The sequence below is a fragment of the Neolamprologus brichardi genome, chromosome 15 (assembly GCF_056152115.1).
Source record: "Neolamprologus brichardi isolate AB-2024 chromosome 15, ASM5615211v1, whole genome shotgun sequence".
Taxonomy (NCBI): domain Eukaryota; kingdom Metazoa; phylum Chordata; class Actinopteri; order Cichliformes; family Cichlidae; genus Neolamprologus; species Neolamprologus brichardi.
The window spans coordinates 9674722-9690056 of NC_142118.1; the positions used below are offsets into that span (position 1 = coordinate 9674722).

At 38.8% G+C, this 15335-nt stretch overlaps 1 protein-coding gene across 3 annotated transcripts in view; it reads right to left on the minus strand.

Moving 5' to 3' along the window:
- The window catches only part of daam1b (dishevelled associated activator of morphogenesis 1b), a 42759-nt gene extending 30292 nt beyond the window's left edge, over positions 1 to 12467 (minus strand). For 2 of the 3 annotated variants that reach the window (XM_006797115.3, XM_006797112.3), the window contains exon 1: positions 12317 to 12467. The gene's annotated coding sequence lies outside the window, so the exon portion shown is untranslated. Of the gene's footprint in view, positions 1 to 12056; positions 12295 to 12316 lie in introns of those variants that run through there. The other variant, XM_006797114.3, reaches the window with a different exon arrangement.
- Positions 12468 to 15335: the final 2868 nt, after the last annotated feature.

Below are 15335 nucleotides of genomic sequence, written 5' to 3' on the forward strand. Positions count from 1 at the left end.
AAACAGGTGAGTGAAGCATTACCAAGCCGTTTCATGAGAGTGAAATCTCTCAGTGCTTTTGTTGTATATTATGTTATTCAACACCATTTTGAATCTCCATAAGTAGAAATATGGCAGAAACACAGTAGGAGTATTATATGCTTTGTAAGTGAAACTATAACCGAGACTATGAATTTACTCTGCTTGCCAAGAAAACTAATTCTAAACACACCCCTGCCAAAAGGAAGTCACACATCAAACCTAAAAGCAACATTTAAACCTTGACAGCTGCAAGCAAGCTTTAAAAATGTTGCCCGTCTTCGTCAGAGTTTAGTAATGTCACTTTCCCTGATTTCAGGGTTTTCAAAAGTTCAGCTTTCCAGCAGCTGCTTTTCCCTCTCATCTGGACATGCCAGCATGTAAAGCCGTCTGCAGCTTTTAGATCTCTGATCCAGTCACATGTTATGGCTAGATGATAGAATACTTTATCTTTTGAAGCTCTTCAACCTTCTCACTGCGGACTTTATAGTTCCACATCTGAGTTTGCATTGTTGGGCTTACATAGCTGGGCTTGTGTGAAACAGTTTATCTCTACAGGGCTGGGGTAACAGACATCAGTGGCAGGCCGCGCCGGTGCAGTCATGAATGGATAACAGTGGAAGCTGTACAGTGCTGGGTAGCTGCCTCTGAAAAGAATGTCGTGCAGCTGGAACAACAGACAGGTCCGGTTCCCATGGACGGCTCCTGTTCTGATGGGATGGATCTGCTGTGTCAATAAAAAGCCAGGACCGATGTTTTGTTGACCTTGTGTGCACCAGGTGTAACGGCCAATGTTTGGTGTACTGAGGATGGCAATGTTTTTAGTAACATTCGGTATTACTGTCCTGCATTTCTGTCAAACTAGAATCTATGAAGAAAGACCGTGTAGCTTTCTTTCATGTGTAGCATTTTTATTAACTCCTGATTAAAAAGGAAATCCAGAAAGGTTTATAAAATAAAGATTTTTATGTCCTACCATCCTTACTTCTACCTGCAATCTGAACATTTAGGATAATGAGACAACAATAGAATAATGCGGATGAGGAGAGTCTGGAAAAATGAGCTTAAACTATCATGGATAAAACAGCGATCAGTAACATGTCACTAACAAGTAGTTTCTCTCTTTGGCAGACTGCTCATCTTGCAGCATGTGTATGCTTGAATGACAATCTATGACAGCACTAGCTTGAGGGTTTTGCATCATCACATCTGCAGGTTAAGAATTATCAGGAACAGCCATGCTCTGGCAGCAACTCCACTGAACCTTTCTGTTAATCATTAATCATTTAAGCACAGAGTTAAACTTTACCCTGTTTTATGACTTCCAACAAACAAAAGTACATATTATGGCTACTTTGGCATTAATTTTGTGGCATATTTTTTTCCAATAAGCACACGTTAAATAAAAATAAATGATAATGCAAGGAAGCAAAGCACAATGAAAACAATCAGAATCCAAATTAATTAGAGCACACCATCGGCTCCAATGATTCTGCAAACAGTGCAGACAAGGAGCTAAAAGCTGCTGAAGCTTGAATATCAATGTGCAACACATCAGCTGTGAAACAAGAAATCTGATTGGCTGCAGAAAAGTACAGCTGTGATTACAAGAAATCACCTCTGTTAATGTAGAAAATAACTTAATTGCTTATTGTTCAGATAACAATGTGAATCATTGGGCCAGTCAAAAGCACACACAAATTAAGATATAGAGATATAGATATATATCCATATATATCTATCTATATCCATATATCCATCTATCCATCTATCTCCTCAGAAAGGCACATATCCGTACGTGCAAAAAAATAAACCCAAGGTTCAGCTGCACAGTAATAATAAGGATAGTCTGAGCTGAATCATGACTGACAGCCGCTAAATAAAAAACACTTTCTCCAACTACTGCAAAGGAATGTGTGAAGGAGGAACGTAATATTATGGCTCGTATCATGTGGTGGAAGGCTACAGCGCTTCACCGTGTGCATGTGTTTCATTCAGGGTGGAGCTATATCTATAAATTCCAACCATGCAGCCCTTCCCTTGCAGGAGACCCTCCTAACATTCACAAAATTAAATGCCAGGATTAAAAAGGGTCTTACTGGTCCCTTCCACCCTTTGGAAAGCTTGTAATTACTCCCTCAACCAGGTCCATCTCAGAAGGCCCGCATAACCTTCTACATCTACTAATCTGCAGAACGCAGCCAAGCAGCTGGAAACATAAAAAGGAAGTCCAAACAAGGAAACAACACTTTTGACATGAAGAATGGAGTTGTATTTCTGAAATAAGACAAAAAAAATGTGAAAGTGCATCTAAAAGAGGATACATGTAGCAAACTGGAAAAAGCATAGAGATTGGTATTTTTCCATTTATACATCATGACGTACTTGTTAAGACAGAGCTTTTATTTCCTGTAGCCTTTCACGGCCCATTCAACTCAATTCCAAAGTTTCTCTCTGTGGAGTTTGTTGAGATAAGTGAATTGAAATGTAAGTTCTGGAAAAAGCCAGTAAGAGGACCAGGAGTTCAAGATGTTCTCACTCATATTAAAGCTTCAATGGACTTTTGACAAAGTACTTGTTATCTTCAAGTTGTTTCCTTGCTCATTTATCTAATAAAAAACAAAGCTATCTTTCAGCCATGAAACAGTCACTAATCTTATATTTAGTGTGGATTTGTATCAAAACTAAACTACACGTAGGGTACTTTCTGAACCTTTTTATCTCTACTGCCCTCAAACTGTAAAATAACATCTTTATTTAGGCAAACCTGGAGAATTTATGTCTACAGCAAAGCAACAAACAAAAAATGTCTTCCAGGAAGAAGTGGAAGACACTGCTGCAAAAATATTATGACGTGAAACGGTGCAGCTGCAGTGATCGTGCTTGTAATGGATTGACTGAACTTGAGGGTTAAAAGGCCATGGCTTAACTTGCTGATCCCTCCAGATGTTGGCACAGCACTGAGAAATCAGTGGTTAAGTTTTCGTGCAGAGAGATAAGGCAGCGGAGGCAGTACAGTGCACTGAACATTACTGTAGAGGTAACATATAAACAAACAAATCAAATCAAACAAAGTAATGATAATCCAGCATAATCTAATCAGTATCCAGTCTGCTCCGTGGGTGAAGACAGCTTCAAAGCACGTGGGTCCATTGGTGTGTGTCACACATGACCAGGCGAAAATCCATGAGAAACGGTTCAAAGTCTGAGTCTCCTCTATGGCCATTAACACGGATGTGAGACTGGCTTAATGCCAGCAGGACGCATGACTAATTCACTGGCACAGAGGCAAAGTCTGAAGTAAAACTAAGCCACCATATTGTAGATGGCCATCTTGCACGACAGGATGGCTAAGTTACAAAGCTGCTTACCTTAAAGTGTGCCATGATATCAGTAGGGGGAAAACAACCAGAGAACTAGATGCTACAACAATAAACTAAAACTAGGAAATGTTTTGAAGAAGCTTCTCCTCAGAGCTGGGCCTTATAATGAAAAAAAAAAATGAAGCCAAAATATAAACAGCAGAAAAAAAAAAAGATGTTTGTGGACATTAACAAGGCCACCTGCTGTTTAACAGGACTGACCTGACAGCCTTTGCCCTGTGGCGTCACAGCTATCAGCTGCACAACGCAAACTCCTGGAAAACAACACTGTGCTCAGGGAAGCAGTACAGCTGAATGATTGTTGAGTAGATATATATGCTATGCTAACACTACTGCAATTTTGCTTAGAGAAAAAAAAAGAAGAAAAAAGAAAAAGGAGATTTAAAAGCCTTGAATTACTAGCCAGATTTGTGGCTACACCACTGAAACAAGCAGCTGTAAAACTATCACTGTTCAAGAACATTTTTAACCGTTAATGCAGATGGTTTCATCTGACTACATGGCTGTTTTCATGACTTCTTTACACTGCTGTTATCACACAGATGCGTTAGACTTTGGGGATCCTGCTTGTTGGAGCAGCAGCCTGAAATCTTTTTCAAGGAAAATCAGGATGTCTTCCTTTCTCAGAAGTAAGAAAGAAGCTCCTCTGATTATCTTTTTTATAGAAAGACGTGTCATATTAGTGTGCATGTACTTTTGTGTGTAGCGACTCGGTGCTATAAGCTCTTTAGTGGTTTGTGTGTATTTTGTTAGTTAGTTCTGACCATAAATACAAGAACCCCCAGACTGAGGTGGTTCACATACCTGTGAACTCTATACAAAAACATACACACCTCACGCTTTAAAAGACTAAACTTCACAACTCATAATACAGTACTTCCGTTTAAACATTTCTCTATTGTATATAGCATTTCCCTGTTGTGTATATTGAACTACTGCACAGAATTTCGTTAAGTGACTATCTAGTAACAACAAAGAATCTTTGAATGCTGTTTCTGGAAATATGTTATGAATCTATGACCATGCTCTGACTAATTTAAGATCATATGAATGTAATTTGTCAAAAGTCTTAATATGCATCACAACAAAGAAACAAAGGCGCTTTTAAAAATAAAACAATTGCAAATACTTCTAATTCAATAAGAATGTGCATGACTAACATTACTGGCCAACTCAATTAACTGGAAATTACATTATGTCAAATATACCAACAACATCTCAGCTTAAGAGGCATTAATGCAACAAAGGAGACATTTTTTTCCATCACATAAATTATTATGAGGATTATCCTGAATCGAGGCAGTGATAGTTTGCAGATCATGTGAAGTCCATCCATGATCAGGCCAAAAGAAGCTAACAACGGCAGAGTCTTAATCCTTTCCTGAGTTTAAACGTCTAAACTGATAAAGTTACATCATCCAGCATAACAGAAAGATAAATGGCATAGCCCAAACATTCTTCTCCCGTTGTTCTCTTGCTTGATAACTTGTTCAAACTTGAGTGTTGCTTTCTGGAGGGGTAGGGCAGTATTTTAAGAGCAGGATAAAGCATGCCATGCTCTGGCACAGTCTGGGGCTGAATCTGATATCCGTCTGCTGTTTCAAAGCCTGTCACACATGCTTTGGTTTGTGTCTGGGGAAGATTTAAACAAGTTGGCATCTGACCTCATCCATTGAAGAAATGAAAACAGGAAAAACAGCATAATGTGCAAATCCACGTCGTTTATAAATTGGGAAACTGAATATGTATCCCAAAGGCTTGAAATTCAGTTTTATGAGGTAACAGCATTGTTGCTGGGGTTTGTCTAAGACAAATATAAAAACAAGCCTAATATTTTGCTACTTTTAGATAGAGTCCACACCCTGAGAAATTCCAGGACCTACATCAATCACCTTTTCCAGCTGTAGACATTCATCATTTACAATGATTTATAAGTTATAACATTAAAGAAATGCTGTGAGTATTAATACTTGATGGTGAAATGCTAGAGAACAACCTGTTTGTGCAAGAAACAAAGCTGCATCATAGTGTGTGATATGATTCACTTTGATATGCTAAATGCACGTCAGCTTTCAGGGACTGAACAACTATTAGCAGAACTTCAAGCTGCAACCTGAACTAATTGAATTTGCTGTCAGACAAAATGCTGGCATCCAACTGGCTGCTTACTCTCTGACAAAACTGCACACTCATACAGAATTCTAATTTTAACACATCTCTGCTTTTGGGAGTTAGCATTATTAACGTGACCTAGACAAAAGAGAGAGGTGAGCATGGGCTGAAACATGAATCCCTCCTGGCCTATAAAATCCACCCTACCCTCCCAACCAACATTTTGCTTATAAAGGACTCCCCCACAGACACACACATATACAGAGAACAGGACTGCATGCTGCCTTTGTTTGAACTCGACCGTGGATACACTCTTTCCACATCTTGTGGCTGAGACACACATTTGATTAATTTTGAAGCTCATTGTCATGATAATCTGAGGTTTGACTTATTTCTTTCAGCCTGGCAAGAGAACAGTCATTTTCTAACTTAACTACAACTGAACTCCAAAAGCAAAGCAGCACTATTATATAATTAGAAAAATACACAAGATGAAAAGTTTAAGTGATTCTGAGACTTCAGCATGAACCAAAAAAAGCTAATTTAGTCTCCATCATGTGACATACCATACACCCCAAGACAATTATTTCAAATTACAGACCCTTTACCCAGAAAAACTACATCACAAATGTTAATTTTAGCCATAGAACAGTTTGTTATATACTGTTAAAGTTGGTGTGATCTCCTTGTTGTGGATGAAATTTGCAGTACAGAACTTATGGCAACCTCACTTTTAAAACAAATGTTTCCACATTCCTCTGGTCAGACTGCAATAAGGAGGTTGCATCCATCAGCGTGTAAACATCAGCATTGCAGGTATCATAATCATAAAGTCTTTATCTCTTTAAGTCTCAAAAAGGAAGCCAGAAGTAGCACAGCTTGTACTGTGTTCTCCAGGGCATAACTGCAACACATTCAGATCAGCCCAAAATATAATTTCATAGGTCACCCAGTTCTAGTTATAGAAGCACAAAACTCTAGATCAAGGCTGGTTTCTCTGAGGGAAGCTGCTCTTTGGAGATGATTTGTGCTGCAAAATCAGTGTCTATAATGGGCTTTGGAAGAACTCACCATGCCCAATATTTACATTGCGTTCAGCAGATGGAGGCTAATAATCTTCAGAATTTATATTCTTATTCCAAATGTAATAACAGCAAGTAAAACAAGACAGTTTAAGACACCTGCAGTGACTGCTGTTATTGATCCACCTTACATTATGTAGCTGTGATGCATTTTTCATTGCTAATAAAACTGAATGACTTTCCATGAGGGATCCATTACTTACCATGAAGTCCAAAGCGTGTCAGCCTGAAACACATTAACGAAAAATCTGCTGCAGCTGAGAGGCTGAGCTGGAAACACGGTGTACTGCCCTTTCAACTATGGACAATCTCAAAGGTCAAGTGTCAATGAGGTCGTGGAAAAAACACAATCAGTGCTCACTCATTGTGTGACGATCTCAACTCATCTACTAATATAAATGTTAACCATATGTAATGAAGAGCTCATGGTACAAAAATGCACCGATTACTAATAGAACTATAGTTTCTTTCAGTTTTGCTTAATGTGAATTAAACTGCAAAGCAGAGGCCAGAAAAAGAGAAGTTAACAAAGCATTCGGCCTCCGGGTCATGAAATGCGTGCGTTTCTGCACTAAAAGGATGATGGCAGGTTTCACATTCTTTCTTTCTAGTTAAAACAAAAAGACAAATCACACATCAGTAGCTGTAATCCTGGATTTCCTTCTGTAAATTGTTTAGCTGAGGTAGTAATCCAGCCAGGTTCTGACACGCCTCATCTTGTGATCAATTTGGCTGATGTCCGAAAAAGCAGATATACTATATGTGATGTCTGTTCTTCAGCTTAGCTCTTTCCCACTGAGTTTATATTTTGTTTCACAAAGATGTGAATGTTTTTAGTAAGAGCTGTAACAATATCAGATTTTTTACTGCCAACTTTAATAGACAAAATAATTCACTATCACAATATTATTGCAATATCTGTAGAAACTTAAAAGAATAAATATAACTAGCTATGCAACACCATGATCAACTCTGCTAAAGTGCCAACTAGAAAGTAAGAGGCAAAAACTTTATATAGATATTATTTTTAAACGTCACAGTTATACTGCAACACCACAATCCTTGTTGGCAGAGGTGATCTTTGTTTTCTAACCTCTAGCATAAAGCATTGCAGGAAACCCTTCAATCATAGATTTATTTCTGTGTTTGATTTTCTTTGTTAGATGATTTTAACAGGTCTACATCAACCTTGAGGGCAGCCTTAGTTTATATTCTCAAGTTCAAAAACTATAGCAAGCTGTGAACACATGGCCACAGAGCAACAATCCTGAAAACGTGAGGTTGGGTCTCGGGTGTGGCCAACAATGGCTGTCTAAGCCCAGCTGTCCTAAGAGAGAAAACAAGTGCAAAGCTAAACCAGACTGGGGGCAGGGTGTGGCATGGCAGGGGTGTCATGGTGACAGAGCAGGCCTCAAAAAGAGAAGGGATGCTAAATGAAGCCATTGTCTGGCCCAAGTGAAGCACACCACACAAAGAATGGCACATTCAAACAGTCATACAGGCCTATTGTTGTGATGGGAGAGCAGAGTGCTGCAGGTCCACATATATCCCACAGGATCCACGACATGTCAAACAGAGAGAGCTTGATCTAAGGGCATGATGCACTAGCACCAACAGGAAGAGCAGGAACCATAATTACCCAGAGGAATAAAGACTTTTAGGTCACTTCGTCAATAAAAATCCGTCAAATATTAAACCAGAAACTTGGCTTCTTCATTCATGCTCCACCCAGTTGACGGAACTGATTAGACTAGTGGAGATCAGCAAAAAGCAAAAATACAACATACAATTACTATTCCAGTTTTCAACAATGCAATTTTAAAAACCAAAAAACCAGAGATCAACTTAAAATTCAAATTTTCCCCTATGAAGTAGGTGTGGTAATAAAATCACCATGATGAGTGAGGGTGGTGGGGTGGAGCCTATTCCAGCAACCATAGGGTACACCCTGGACAGATCGCCAGTCTGTCACAGGGCTGACACAAAGAGACAGACAACCATTCACACTCACATTAATACCTATAAGCAATTTAGAATCACCAATTAACCTAACCCCACCAATTCACTAATCCCATGAAGTAATGACAGCGGAATTCACTGAAAGCAGATGGATTTCTGTTTTCTCACAGTTGCAGTCAGACTGCCCAACCCTTGTGGAAACAGTACAGGGAGGGAATTAAGATGTGAAACATTTAGCATGAGTCAAACAAAGTCAACTATCTATGGTATGTGCTAACTGGATTTGCTACTTTCTACCTTGCTTGCAGTAACTGTGAGAGTCACTTTGACTATTCCAGTAAATAATTGTCTTTTAAAAGCTTAACTAAGGCTATCAAACATTACAGTACATTTAATGTAGTGTATGGGAAAAAGTTAAACCAGTTCCCAGATGCCATGATTTATAGTAACTACTTCACAGAATATCATTAATATCCTTCCTTAAAGGATGCACATGCACTTTCACGCACACATATGGTGGCCTCAGGTGCTCAGCTGTGCCAGAGCCACTCCTGAATGACACCCAGCATTGAAGAAAATGATTAGTCTACACTTCCCCCATCCTTGTTGTCGTGACTGTCAGTTACTCTTCCACCCTTAGTACTTAATGTGAGCTTCCCAGGGAGGTCCCCCCACCCAGCTGCTATGTAGATGGTCTTGTGAAACGTAACACTCAGTTCATTAGCCTAGTTCTCCATCCGTCTGTCCGTGTGTGTGTGTGTGTGTGTGTGTGTGTGTGTGGTGACAGACAGAAAAGCAGATAAAATACGCCACTGAAGTTTGTGGGTTGGCACACTCAATGTTGATCATTTGCTCTGTAGAGCACAAACTGAAGCTTTCCCAGTTTTTAATACAGCATGACAAAACTGTCACCCTTCCATTTCATACATTATTAGATACTTGTGCTATTCACATCTCTATTAATGCTGTACTTTTACATCCAGTTGGTGAAAATTAGAGGCATATCTGGGCTGAGACAAGCATGATTTTATTCATTTACTTGCACATTGATATTGCTCTGCTGGTCTCAGAGCACCAATGAGGAAATTTAAGGACAGAGAACATAAGTCCGATTGCTGCCAACTATAACCGACGTTCACAATGTCACAGTCGATTTCACCAGGGACAGCTTTTGTCAAAGTCTGTTTCCAACAGCACGGCAGTGTGTTTGCGTCTGTGACAACAGGAGGATGACATGAAACATCAACATTTGACCACTGCCAACAAAAACAGCACAACCGCAATTGCAGTGACTGAATTCTGCGCACGTCTGGAGAAGGCGTAACTCTCAAGGTATTTCATAAAGTAGACACATCTTTTAGTCTACTGAATCATCATTATGGATACAATTTTCCTACTTTTATTTTCTTGTGAAACTCAAATTAAAACAGTTACAAAATAAGTTCACTTGCTCTGTGATTTAATTCAAAAAGATAAACATTCATATGAACAGGTGTTAGCATGATTCTTCCCCATGATTGTGGTTCTGAGTAATGAACTAATTTTAGTTTCAACTGTAATTTACTCAAACTTAAAATACAGATCATACGTAATGATTTGCATGTATAGATTTCTGTATTTCTAAATTTCCATAACCTGCCAGTCTTAATAATCAAAATTAAAACAGAAAAGCTTGAAATATATCACAAAAGGGGTCACAGCCCTATTATTCAGGGATTAAAAGTAACTTACTTAGTGTAGGTATAAGATATAAAACCTAATGGGTTAGACTTAGACAGCGATTATGGCTGCCCTTTGTTATGAAGCTTTGTTTCCTTCGTATCCATAGAGATGTGTTCCTGTTGATGATTCTGGACAGCATAAGTGCTGCAGAAATGAAACGTACTTCCTATTGAAATGAGTTGTACCAAATGTCATTAAGACTGTGACAATTTATGTCCACGAACATGATCAAATAGATTACTTTTGTGTGACTATTTCACATTTTTGCTATGAGACCGGGATGGATCACAACATGTCATAATGCACCACTCGGTGTGCTTTTGATCACCAAAAGCTGACCTGACATAGCTGCTAACAGCAACTGATAAACTGAACTAACACAGAGCAGCAAGGCTTGTAAAGGTACATGCATCACTGTTGTGTTTGCTCATCAGTCAGGGAAGAGGACCCAACAAGCACATTAGGTAAACACAGTCTAAGGTGGCCAGGTGAGATGATTCACCACAAGAAACAGTTGAATCAAAAAGCCTCAAAGTGATTTGAGTTAGACACTATTTGCAAATCTGTATAGTTACACAAATACCGATATATCTGTGCTTGTTAATACTACCCAATTATATCATAGCCACTGGATAAACATTCCCACTTGGGAAAGCATGTGCTTACAACACAGACTAATCACTTGCAAAGTGCCCCCTTAAAAAAAAAAAAAAACCTTGTAATTTGAATGTCAGGGCCTGTTGATGCTCATCTGTATCCAGCCGACTCCCTGTCTGCACATTAATGCTGTCGACAAAATAACAGCATGGTACATCATGTAAGGCTTCTCCAGTGTTTACAGTGAAAACACGTCTGCTGATCACACCACAGCAGTAAGCCGTCTCACAAGACAGCAGCGGCCCGTTACAAGCACACACAGCCCCCCCTAAATGATTCAGAGCATTTTCATTCTTGGGAATGTAAGTCCTTTCTGATAAACATCCAACAGATAATAAGCTTACCACCGTGGTGATTTGTGCTAATCTCTGTGTTGTGACCTATGACTTCATGACTTTGCAAAAGAGTGATTTTACTTGATAAAAGTGAATATTAACTCAGGAGAGGCAAAGTCTTAGAGCTGGGCAGTAAGAGGGAAGAAACGTTCTGAAGGATATTTGTACTTTACTCACATGTCTCTGCACTCAAATCAAAACATAATGTACATGAAAGAGAGTTAAACGTTAACATGCACGGACCTTTGTGCCTAAAGACTCTGACAGGCTTAGTTTCCAGCTCTGTACACATTGGCCAAAGTTCACAATAAAGATCTGCTTATTAAACTTAATTTGTGATTCATTTGTCCAAATAGCAAAGCTGGCCTTCTTGTAATCAATTTTCCAAAAATCTAAATAACATTAGTCAAAATGACCATTTAGATTCTTAAACATGGATATGTGAGTTGGTGTAAGTTTAGTTTTGGTCACACAGGTTCAGTAGTTAATTATGAGCACAAGTTAGGGTTCAGACATTAACCTTTATTTTCCTTAATAGATTATAACACCACTGTCCTGTCCAAAAAATAAGTTACACTATAAGAGATATTATAAAAACGTGGCCAAAACCACTAAGGAAATTGCCAAGGTCCTCTTTAGACCTACTTTTTCCAAACTTTAGTGGGGTTTATTTAGCCTACACAGCCCCCCCTTTTTCTTTTTCTTTTTTTATAAACTCCACAAACAGGTAGAGGCGACACAACAAAAAGCAATTTGCAAAACACATGCAAATAGTACCGGACTCTCACCTTGTCCGGGCGAGGTTTTTGGATACTCGCGTGCTCCAGAGTAAATAGCTGCATGAATATCAGTGAAAATTCAACAAAGACAGCTCGAGTAAATTCACCGCAGTCATGTCAACGACGGCTGTAGCACTGACCGGCCACACCGGTACGGAGGTCACAACCACCACCAACAACAACGCAGCCCAACCGGCGGTGTGGGTTCTCGGGCGGTTTAATGGTTTAGCCGTTAACGGTAAAGTTCTGTCTGAGGACAGTCCGCTTACCTCGTTACGGTGAACATTTTTTCTGGTAAGCGCTTCATGTGCTCGGAAAGGTAATGCGCAGGAAAAACATTCAGCGCAGACGGCAGGCAGATAATTCAACCGACTGGTTGGTCCGGACTGCTCATGAGGTCATCGATTTACTCGAGCAGGTAACGCGCATGCGCTCTATTATTCCAAACCTGTAGTCCACTGCTTCATGGAAGTTGTAGTGTAGAAAGATACGAGCGCTGTTCACCATGACCTTTTAATTAGTAGCCTAAATATCGTTGTCATTTGAAGGTTGAGGTCAAAGCTAAGTTTTACATGCTCTGGGGGTGTAGATCTTTTGTTGTTTTTACTTTACTTTTATTTATTTTCTATTCGATTTGTATTTTTGTGTTATAAAAAAAGAAAAAAAATCAATTAATTTAGACACAATTACCATGTTCCAGTTTATTAATTGTGAAGATTTCATCCTGTCTTTGAAAAATAGCCAATGGAACAATCAAGAAGAAAAATTAAGGTGCTCAAACTCTAAGCCTTAAATATTTTAAATAAGTGGGTTTTTTTCTTACAGTTGGGAAATTACTGCAGCAATTATATTAATATGTATTTTTTGTGGCGGTTGCTGATTTATTCATCAGATTCTGAAGGACCAGCTACTGTTTTCATAAACTGTGTTTTACACACACAAAGGTTTGGTAAGTAATAATAAAGTAATTTTGAATATTTCAGAGCCAGCCGCCCCACACACACACACACCCCATGCATTTTAGAAAACATCTCCCAGTTTAGCTACAGTTAACTGTCTAAACTCTCCATCAGCAGTTTCTTTATAATGTACTTCACACCACAATGAGATTATCTGTCCTGTTTGACTTGTGCCTTTTTTCTCATACTTCTCACCCTCCTCCTACTATTCCCAGCAGTCAGTTCCAAACTTTAGAAAAATCCAGAGCTGCCACGGCCACTCTGGCCTCAGAAAACCCTCTCTTCTCCATCTCATCACCTACAAACAGTGAACAAAGGCAAGCTTAGGACGCATTTCATCAAACTGGTGATCAAGCTGGGCCTCTACAGAAGCAGCTGTGTTGCTCAGCACGATATCTGGACTATAGCCAGGTCTCCATAGGAACTACAGGAGAAGGTTGCTGGTTTTTGTGACCTTATAAACCAGTCCGGCACCAGCTCACAGGCTGGATAGTGCACTTGGTCTCGGCAAAGGCACCTTTTAAGAAAGTTTGATCTGTTTTTAAGTAGCTCTCTCTGTGGGATAGTGTTGTCCTTTGCAGTGGATTTAAAACATGGCTATTAATTAGTTAATGCACACTTTCCTGTAAGCCTTTTCCAATAGAACCTGGCATAACAGTCCTTGTAACAGCTGTAAACTGAGTACTGTGTGATAGTAGTAACAGGGAAATAGTTTTATTAAGTTAATTTTAATTTCATGTAAATGAAAAACCCTTTAGTACTAGATTGGAGCTAGAAGACAAGTCATCTGAGATGGTTTATTGCCCTCTGGTGGAAACAAAGTTAAACTGCATAATGTAAGTCTCAGTTGATACGCAGCATGAAGTTATTTTTTTGAGATGAGGATATCTCATTGCCTTTGCTTTGAAGGAACTGCAGACTCGATCTAGCACCACGCTGCTGCTAAGCAGACCTCTTCCTTGCCACTAATGAAACAGCTGCTGTAGGCATCATGGAGTTGATTGACAACTGTCACATCTTATGCACGTGCACATCTGGAGTGTACTACTGCAGATGCCTGCAGATGTTTTATTGCAATTCACAACTGAATTTTATAAGACAAACTGTTTTAAATGCTTATTAACCAAAGGCAATTAGTTAAGCATAATTCATCCATGGTGATATAGCAATTTTACAAAGAAAGACTACTTTCTACTCTCTCTGGATATGGTTTTTGAATTTTAACCTCCTAAAACCTGAACTCTTTCATGGCATGCATTTTGAATTTCTCTTTACTATTTGGGCTGATTGGGACCTGATGAACGTAAAAACAAAGAATTACCAGATTTTTATTTTTTTTTACCTGATTTTTGTTTTTGACAAAAATGAGATCCACATATGAGGACATTTGTTTTAAATAGACAGGACATTATACTATCCACTTACGAGGACAGTATAATGTCCTCGTAAGTGGACATCAGGCCCTTGTAGAGCAAAATTAGTATTTTGGTCTGGACAACCCAAAATGTGATGTCCACATATGCGGATGCCAGGTCCTATGAGGTCACGGTTGGTGAATAGTGAATGGCATGGAAGATGTTTACATCGCTGCTTCATCTGAGAACAGAAAGGTGTTCGGAGAGATGTTTCCGTCTTTGTAAAATTACACAAGAACAAAAATAAAATTTCCCATCAGCAGCATTTTAAACCCTGAGGTTTAGGCTATCGTCACATATAATCCTGTTTAAAAGAACCTAACTCAGTGATCTTTTCAGTAGGGGGTTTCTAATTAAATGACTGAATATAGATTATTAATATAGTTTATTAAAATCACTTAAAACTCCACTTCCTTAAGAAGGGTAAACAAAGAAAGATGGTTTGGCAGATTGTTTTTGAGGTGCAGCTCTTTTTCAAAATGGCAATTTCATATTGACCTTGGAGGCTAGATTAAACTTTTAATGAAAGCTGTCAATAAAAACCCACCCTATGCTATGAATCTTTTATAACTAAATATGAGAAGTTGATTCTGGCCTGGCTCATTATTTTTGTTATATCAGATCTTTAAAAGGGACCTGTTATGCTTTTTTTTCTTAAAAATACTGTTACAATTGTGGATGCTCACAATAGACATAACCTGACCTCATTATTTGACACGTTGGCTATGTGCAGGTTATGTTCCCCCAACAATCCCCACCAACAGCTGAACCCTCACACCCCAGTGTTTCCAATCAATCAATAATAATAATAAAAAAAAGGACCAGTTCTGAATTTTATCTTAACAAAGCTAAACACAAAAGAAGCTTCAGTAAAACTATTATTTCCTCTTCCAAAATCATTCCAAGTCACTTTA